Here is a 10,457-nt window from a genome sequence, read left to right on the forward strand (position 1 = left end):
ACTCCATGGTATGCAGATTTTGCAAACTTTTGTGTGGGTGGCTCTCATCCTCCTGACTTGACCTATCAACAACGAAAGAGGTTTTATCATGATGCTAAGCAATATTTTTGGGATGACCCTTTCTTGAAACGAAAGTGCGCTGATGGTATCTTTCGTAAATGTGTTTCTGAGTTTGAATTAAATGACATTCTCGAACATTATCATTCTCTAGCATGTGGAGGGCACCACGGTCCTTCTAAAACCGCTGCAAAGGTTCTTCAATCTGGTTTCTTTTGGCCTTCTCTATTTAAAGATGCCCGTGATTTTTGTATAACTTGTGATGCATACCAAAGAATGAGTAATATTTCAAAATGCCATGTGCTACCACAAACTGGTATCCTAGAAGTCGAGATTTTTGATGTACAGGGTATTGATTTTATGGGACATTTCCCAACTTCTTGTGGAATAAAATGAAAGGAATATGTCCTAAGTCCAATCATGTATTAGGATTTAGGAATAACTTTTATGTAATCTGTTTTGATTTCATTGATATTAATAAAGACTTGTTTTGTTTTTATTACGGGCTTTATCTATTTAAGTGTTCAAATAAGATATACCATAGTTTAGAGTAAGGCTTTTTATGGATTATGATGAGATCATAATAGTGAGACCTAAAATGATGATAACTCTAAACTTAAATAGTTCCTGGTCATAGGATTACTAACTGGTAATTAATAATCCGCAAAGATCGGTACATACTATGCTTGCTTCATTATGAAGGATGTCTGTTCTCATAGACATTTGTGTGGTGACACTATAGCTAGTATGTAGGTGCTTATTATGGAATAAGTTCACTGAACATGACTCGCACAGCTGAACAACTGATGGAGTTCACTCACGTGTCAGCAGTTGTTCACATAGTGATAGTTGTACAAGTATCCTTAGACTTGAGGTCATCATAGTCATCTTGTGTACACTGAACTATGCTTTGGTTTAGTTCTTAGTCTCCAGGGACAATTATTAGGGCTCTTCTGGGTATAGGAATTTGTACACGAAGATAGTGTATGATCAATAAAGGATCTACCCCTTCCAGTGAAGGAAGCGAATGTTCAAGGCTGATCCACTTATGCTAGTTTAGGAATCTCTGGCCAGAGTAAATGAAATTAGAAAGGAGTTTCTAATTTGCATAGAACTACGCATAGTAAATGGTAAGCAAGTGATTGAATTAGATAGGCTTGACACGAGATCCATGCCTTGTATTTAATCGGGACATTGTAGGGTAGAAGGAGTTTATTGTACGGTAACTATTCACTGAATAGGTTCTTGGTATTCTAAGAAGTGAATTCATATTATCCGGATAGTCGCGATATGCTGAGAAGTATCCCTCACGATGTAGAATAAATATGATTAATTAATTAATCATATTTAATAAATTAGAGAATTTATATAAATAATGATAAAATAGTTTTATTATTATTTATTTCTACTACCGGCTTAATATTGAACCTACAGGGTCACACCATAAAAAGAGAATGATTTAATGGTGGATGAATTAATTAATAATGGCTAATAATTATTTATTTATGAAATAAATAATTAATTGGCAAATTTAATAATTGATTAAATGAGATTTAATTGATTATAAATTAATTAAGAAAAGTTCTTAATATTATTAATTAAAGGATTTAATTTTTGGAAATTAAATCAAGAGAGAGAATTATTTCTAAAGTGTTTAGAAAAAGGATTAATGATTAAAAGGTGTTTTAATTATTAATGAGAATAATAAATGGGATAATAATAATAATATTTATGGAAAAATTTCAGCTGAAAATTTTGCCTATAAATACACTATTATAGACCCTCTTTTATTCGAACCCACATCAAACCCGAAAACCCAAAAAGTTTGGAAAACCCAATTCTCTCCACCTCCTTCCTCCTCCTTAACATCGTTTTCTTGGTGGATACCGGTGGAGTGCTTCACACTTGAGGAGCAACTGCTAAGGATCTCTGATCGTTGTCTCCGAATTATTTTAAAAGGTTAGATTCGATCCCTCAAATTTTTATTCATGATTTATATGCTTTTATTCGGATTTTATATGTGTAAAAGTGTTTTTCCATGCCCCCGCTGCGATTAAAATCCAACAATGGTATCAGAGCATAGGTTGTATGCATATAGATCTGTGGTAAAAATTTCAGAATTTTATGTGCTTGTATGAATTAATTATGATTTTTACAAGTTATATCATGGATTAATTTTGTCTAATGAGAAATCGTTTCTCAGAATAATTTTGAATGTTGATCTGGGTTCTACAAGTGTTGTAGATCGTCTGGGTATTTTTTTCATAATTTTATCTTGTATAGATTTTTTATTATGAATTTTTGAAGTTCTTACAATTAAATTCGTAATTTAATAAGTATAATTATATGTATATATAGTATATATATATATTTGTATTATCTGTACATCTGCACATCTGCTCTGTTGTCTGCATCTCTGTGGCTATCTGCTGTATTGCACGGAAGAAAAAGTCAGGGACGGCTGCGCGCAGTTCGAGGAGAAACTGTCGGCTGCTGAAAATAAAAAAAAAAAATAAAAAAATAGGGGCGTAACGCATTCCGGGAATGTGTTACATACCTGTGACGTATTCACGGAATGCGTTACACCCTTTACTGGCTTAAAAGGGATGTAACGCATCACCGAAATGCGTTACAGGGCTTGTAACGCGTTCCTGTAATGCGTTACAGCCCTTCTGTTGATTTTAAAATTGATTTTCTGGGAGTTTCGTAACTCCGTTTTAGGCGTGCAATATACCGTTGGATTCATTTTTTCGAGACGGATCTAATGGAGTGATCAATTTTAGTTTATATAAAAAATTTGAACTGTTTATATTTCCATGAAGTGTTTTAAAGCTATTTTTAACTGTTTTAGTTGCTTTTAAATGCTTCATGTGATACATAGAGATGTATAATGCTTAGACTAATGTGTTAGATGATGTAACATGCCTACCTTGATGTTTATTCATGTTGATATATGTGATATATGCTTAGTTTATCATGCGATGATAGATTTAGGTGAACTTAAATAAACATAAGGCGTTTGTTAGACAACCTAGTATAGTGAAATTGTTTCATAACCTTAATGATAATATTATGAATACAATCATGAGATTCTTGTGTTTATGAAACACGTAATTGAATATGAATTTTCGATATGAGAGAAAGGATGATTCTGTCAACAACAGATTTCTATCTGTAAGAAAGGGTTATTAAGTGACGCCTCTTGACAATGCTCCACCCGATCTGGGAATCATCTGATTATTGATTATTGATTTGAAATATTTAATTTAAAAGGAAGAATCTCTTTATAATATGATTATGATTGTAACGTAATATAATCCCTCTAAAATTAAATAATATCAAGTAGTAATTGGCCAATGACACAACGGGCTTGTGTTGGTCATAGCCTTCCAACATGGTAGAAAGTAGTTCTTATTTTTGAATCATTGTCGTTTCGTGCCACAGCCGAGGGCTTTGATTTCGAAATAAGAAATACTTGTCTATTACATAGAGATGTGTACATTGAATAAAAATCTAAAGGTCGGTAGTGCTACAGCCGTGGGCCTTTGGGGACTGATTCAACTGTACGGAATGTTGGGTTAGACTTGACTTAGAATACTGAGTTTCTCGTGCTACAGCAGAGACTCAATTATTCAAGAGGCTAAAGTTTGATTAGGGAATAACATGAGATGTAATTGACAAGAGTTGTCTGCCTATTGAACATTACATGGCGGTTCGTGCTACAGCCGGGGTCGTGTAATGGAATGTAGGATCCCTATTCCCACTAGCATTATGAATGCTTAATTTTTCACGTAGGGGGTTGAATAAATTAAGAAAACTAGTGGGAGCCACTTATGAATAAAGACCCGATTCATATAGTGTTTTGAAATGAAATCGAATATTTGCTAAGTGTTGTTATGTGTTTATCATTTACAGATTTACTTTGTACGTTATGTCTTCTGCACTATCACTCAGGAGCATACTAGATGCTCATAAATTGACTGGTCCTAATTATGCTGACTGGCTTCGAAACTTGAGAATTGTTCTCAGGATCGAGAAGCTGGAATACGTGATTGACTCACCTAAGCCTACTGAACCTGCTAGTGATGCACATAATGATGAACATGTTGTGTATCGTAAGTGGATAGATGATGCAAATATTGCTCAATGCATCATGCTAGCTTCCATGAACATTGAGCTACAGAAGCAACATGAGCATATAGATGCTCACACTATCCTCATGCATCTACAATAATTGTATGATGTGGCAGGGAGGACGGCTCGATATGAGATATCGAAGGAGTTGTTCGATTGTAGGATGTTTGAGGGATCATCTGTGAATGACCATGTACTTAAGATGATCAATTTGATTGAACGTCTTGGACAACTTGGTTTTACCATGGATGGGGAGCTGAGCCAAGACTTGGTCTTACAATCGCTTCCGAGTTCGTTCTCGCAGTTTGTTGTGAACTTTCACATGAATAAGTTGGATGTCAGCCTGCCTGAACTCCACAACATGTTGAAGACTGCGGAATCGAATTTTCCCCCTAAGAAGAGTTCTGTTCTTCTAATTGGTGAAGGTTCCAATCCTAAGAAAAGGAAGAGGAACTCTTCCAAGAAGAAGAAAGTAGGTGAGAAAACGCCGGTTCCACCAAAAGCTGAAGACCCCAAGAACAAAGTTGTTTGCTTTCACTGTAACAAGGTGGGGCACTGGAAGAGGAACTGCAAGGTTTACCTTGCAGAATTGAAGAAGAAGAAGGGTAGTGAGACTACCGCTTCTAATTCAGGTATGTTCATGATAGAAGTGAATATGTCATTTCTACTTGGGTATTAGATACCGCCTGTGGTTCTCATATCTGCAATTTGTTGCAGGGACCAAGGAGAAGTAGGACTCTTGAGGAAGAGGAGGTGATTCTACTGATGGAAATGGAGCAAGAGTTGCTGCTGTAGATGTAGAATCATTTCATTTACATAGGCCTACGGGCAAGACTATTGTTTGAAATAATTGTTATTTTGTTCCCTCGATTGTGAGGAATATTATTCCCATGTTAGACTTGGGTGGATTTTTCATTTATTATTGAGAATAATGAATGTTCTATTCTTAGAGATAATATTCTTTATGGACGTGGTACTTTAAATAATGGTCTGTATATATGTGACATGATTTACTTCAGATTGAATAAACTAATAAAAGAAAAGGGATGATGAAAATCTCACTTCATTGTGGCACTGCAGTCTCTATTTAGTAGACATGGAGAGAGGACTGCAAATTTGCTAGGAATGGTACACACAGATGTATGTGGACCAATGTCTAAGCAAGCCATGGGTGGATTTTCATACTTCATTACTTTCATAGATGATAGATCTAGATTCGGATATGTGTTTGATGAAACACAAGTCTGAGGCCTTTGAAAAGTTTAAAGAATATAAGTATGAAGTGGAGAAACAACCAAACATAGTATTATAACTCTTCGATCAGATCGAGGTGGTGAATACTTTAATGGAGTGTTTCTAGATTATCTCAAAGTAAATGGTATAGTCTCCCAGTGGACTCCTCCAGATTAGTATCTGAAAGGAGAAATCGAACTTTGTTAGACATAGTTCGGTCCATGATGAGCTATGCAAATCTTCCAGTATTCCTATGGGGTTATGCATCGGAAACCTCAGCATATTTACTGAATAAGATGCCTTCCAAAATCTGTTCCTCAAACTTCGTATGAGATATGGAAAGAAAGGAAACCGAGTCTTAAACACGTTAAGATTTGGGGATGTCCAGCTTATGTCAAGAAAGTTGATCCAGATAAGCTGGAATATCGATCCGTAAGATGTAGTTTTGTGGGATATCCTAAAGAGACTTTAGGGTATTACTTTTACACCGATCATCAGGTGTTTGTCTTCAGACATGCTACCTTCTTGGAAAAGGAGTTTATTCTTGAAGGAAACAGTGGGAGCAAAATTGAACTTGATGAAGTTCAAGAAGCACAAACTACTACGGATCAAGTGGAAACACCTGTTCTGACTGAACAATCTTTTGTTGAACAACCCATTCATAGATCATGGAGAGTGTCTCGCTAACCTGAGAGGTATTATGGCCTTGTCATTGAGAATGACAATGAGTTGTCGATCATTGATGATGACGACCCTATGACCTATAATGAGGCTATGAGTAGTGTTGACTCAGAGAAATGGCATAGTGCCATGAAATCCGGAATGGAATCTATGTATACGGTATACGTAAGAATGATTAGAGCAGATGGCCAGGTGGAGACCTTTAAGGCCAGGCTTTTGGAAAAAGGATTCAAACAAAGGCAATGGATTGACTTTGATGAAACCTTTTACCTGTAGCCCTGTTAAAATCAGTTCGGATTTTGCTTGCGATTGCTGCTTACTACGACTATGTGATCTGGCAATTAGCCAGATGGTTTTCTTTACTAGAGAAATGAAAACCTAGTGTGTAAGCTACTGCGAATCATATGTGGTTTAAAGTAAGCTTCTCGAAAGATGGAACATTCGTTTTGATGAGACAATCAAAGAGTTTGATTTTATCAAAAACGCAGATGAACCATGCGTCTACAAAAGGGTTAGTGGGAGCGTGGTAACATTTCTTGTATTGTATTGAAATAGAGTTGACACACATAACAACATAGCAGACCCACTCACAAAGCTACTTTATGAAAGTCACTTTGATCGTCATAAAGACAAGATGGGTATTAGATACCAGAGTGATTGGCTTCAAAACAATAGCTAGTATGTAATCTGTATTAGGATTTAGGAATAACTTTTATGTAATCTGTTTTGATTTCATTGATATTAATAAAGACTTGTTTTGTTTTTATTACGGGCTTTATCTATTTAAGTGTTTAAATAAGATATACCATAGTTTAGAGTAAGGCTTTTTATGGATTATGATGAGATCATAATAGTGAGACCTAAAACGATGATAACTCTAAACTTAAATAGTTCCTGGTCATAGGATTACTAACTGGTAATTAATAATCCGCAAAGATCGGTACATACTATGCTTGCTTCATTATGAAGGATGTCTGTTCTCATAGACATTTGTGTGGTGACACTATAGCTAGTATGTAGGTGCTTATTATGGAATAAGTTCACTGAACATGACTCGCACAGCTGAACAACTGATGGAGTTCACTCACGTGTCAGCAGTTGTTCACATAGTGATAGTTGTACAAGTATCCTTAGACTTGAGGTCATCATAGTCATCTTGTGTACACTGAACTATGCTTTGGTTTAGTTCTTAGTCTCCAGGGACAATTATTAGGGCTCTTCTGGGTATAGGAATTTGTACACGAAGATAGTGTATGATCAATAAAGGATCTACCCCTTCCAGTGAAGGAAGCGAATGTTCAAGGCTGATCCACTTATGCTAGTTTAGGAATCTCTGGCCAGAGTAAATGAAATTAGAAAGGAGTTTCTAATTTGCATAGAACTACACATAGTAAATGGTAAGCAAGTGATTGAATTAGATAGGCTTGACACGAGATCCATGCCTTGTATTTAATCGGGACATTGTAGGGTAGAAGGAGTTTATTATACGGTAACTATTCACTGAATAGGTTCTTGGTATTCTAAGAAGTGAATTCATATTATCCGGATAGTCGCGATATGCTGAGAAGTATCCCTCACGATGTAGAATAAATATGATTAATTAATTAATCATATTTAATAAATTAGAGAATTTATATAAATAATAATAAAATAGTTTTATTATTATTTATTTCTACTACCAGCTTAATATTGAACCTACAGGGTCACACCATAAAAAGAGAATAATTTAATTGTGGAGGAATTAATTAATAATGGCTAATAATTATTTATTTGTGAAATAAATAATTAATTGGCAAATTTAATAATTGATTAAATGAGATTTAATTGATTATAAATTAATTAAGAAAAGTTCTTAATATTATTAATTAAATGATTTAATTTTTGGAAATTAAATCAAGAGAGAGAATTATTTCTAAAGTGTTTAGAAAAAGGATTAATGATTAAAAGGTGTTTTAATTATTAATGAGAATAATAAATGGGATAATAATAATAATATTTATGGGAAAATTTCAGCTGAAAATTTTGCCTATAAATACACTATTATAGACCCTATTTTATTCGAACCCACATCAAACCCGAAAACCCAAAAAGTTTGGAAAACCCAATTCTCTCCACCTCCTTCCTCCTCCTTAACATCGTTTTCTTGGTGGATACCGGTGGAGTGCTTCACACTTGAGGAGCAACTGCTAAGGATCTCTGATCGTTGTCTCCGAATTATTTTAAAAGGTTAGATTCGATCCCTCGAATTTTTATTCACGATTGATATGCTTTTATTCGGATTTTATATGTGTAAAAGTGTTTTGCCTTGCCTCCGCTGTGATTAAAATCCAACATAAAATACATCTTAGTTGCGGTTGATTATGTGTCTAAGTGGGTTGAAGCTAATGGATCCACAACCAATGATTCAAAAGTTGTCATGAAGCTCTTTAAAAATATTATCTTCTCACGTTTTGGAGTTCCAAGGACCGTGATTAGTGATGTTGGTTCTCACTTTCGGCATCGACAATTTGAAACTTTGTTGAAAAAGTATGGTGTTACTCACAAGATTGATCTAGCTTATCATCCTCAGAAAAATGGCCAAATTGAGGTTTCAAACCGTCAAATTAAAAGCATCCTAGAGAAGGTGGTGGCCAAGTCTCGAAAAGATTGGTACTTTAAGTTAAATGATGCATTATGGGCTTATCGAACAGCTTATAAGACCCGTATTGGCACTACTCCATACCGGTTGATCTATGGTAAGGCATGTCACTTGCCGGTTGAGCTTGAACATCGCGCTTTTTGGGCTATCAAAGATCTCAACATGGATTTAAAGGCCGCGAGTGAAGCAAGACTTCTTCAATTGAATGAATTAGATGAGCTTCGTTTTGATGCTTATGATAATTCTCGAATTTACAAGGAGAGAACGAAGAAGATGCACGACAAATCAATCTTGCGAAGAGATTTTCAATTTGGCGATAAGGTCTTATTATTTAATTCAAAATGGGAAAACTTAAATCTAGATGGTGATAAGTGGATTTTATATCCACTTGGAACGCTTTATTATAAGCTTAAATTGGTGTTTTGGACTCAAGTTGTTGGTATTTTGATGTGTTTTTGTGTTATTGCATTTCAGGTATCAGTTATATGAAGAAAAGATCTTTTAAAGGAAATATGATAAAACGTGATCAGAATTGGAAGCCAAGGCCATTGTCAAGTTGTAGAGAATCTCAATAGCTTCGCGTGGGTAGTTGAATCACCTAATTCTGACGAGTAGAACTCAAGTTATGGCCAAAACAAGATTCATCAGAAATTTTTCCAGACAAGAGCTGAGCGCCCGCCCAGGAGAGCTGAGCGGCCGCCCAGGAGAGTTGAGCGGCCGCCCAAGGCGCGGCTGGTCGCTGATTTCGCTGAAAAAGCCTTTTTTGAGTGGAATTTGACGATTTTAAGGGTCCAGGTCCACTAGCGGCGTATATATACTTAAAAAAAAGTTTTCATTATCCGGGAAGATTGGGATACCAAGGAGAAGACTTAGAAGCACATAACAACTCCGAAAAAGAAGATCTTATTTTCAACTTGTGATTCTTTGAATTAGTTGTAACTTTAGATGCTCATTTTCGTTCTTGTTAAACCTAGATCTCGTTTATTCGTACTTTAATTATTATTCAGTTTATTAAGACCTTGTTTTATACCATGCTTTCATTGGAACCCATGGTGACGATGAGTTCAATTATGGGCTAATCGTTGTCATGGGATTCTAGCGGATTTACTTATGGATTTCTATAGTTAATTTGTTTCGATATCTTGATGTGTGGTGATTGATTGATATCCTAGTATTGGTTGTGCTTATTCGTCTTATATGCGTAGCTAATATATAAGATAGCGTGTTAATCTGTATTGAAGCGACAGTGAATTTTGCCATGCTAGCATAGGTTAATGTATGTGTATGCATGATTCGTAGGTAACTCTAACCGTTTTACTTACCCTATTAGTGCCTATTCAGCTTCTATCTCTTTTGTGGATGTCTGGTAGAATGGTACTCGTGCAACGAAAGTTGGCGTTTATCAGTTTCGTGTTACCTGATTAGCGTCATCACCATCACATGCTAATATTAAGAACAATAAGGCTATTGAATGAAGTATGTAATGAAGTTAGAATCCCATGTTTGTCATATATATTAATTCAACCTCAATTCTCTTAGTTAATGTTATTTAGTATAATCTCTTAGTTTAATAAAAACCCAATTTGTTATTTGTCTTAGCATTGAGCAATAATCATACATTATTGCATATGTGCATAAATTGAACTTAACCTAAACCAGTCTCTATGGGAACGAATCTGATTTATATCTTATACTACTTGCGAACGCATATACT

Source organism: Apium graveolens, chromosome 10, assembly GCF_009905375.1.
Source record: "Apium graveolens cultivar Ventura chromosome 10, ASM990537v1, whole genome shotgun sequence".
Taxonomy (NCBI): Eukaryota; Viridiplantae; Streptophyta; class Magnoliopsida; order Apiales; family Apiaceae; genus Apium; species Apium graveolens.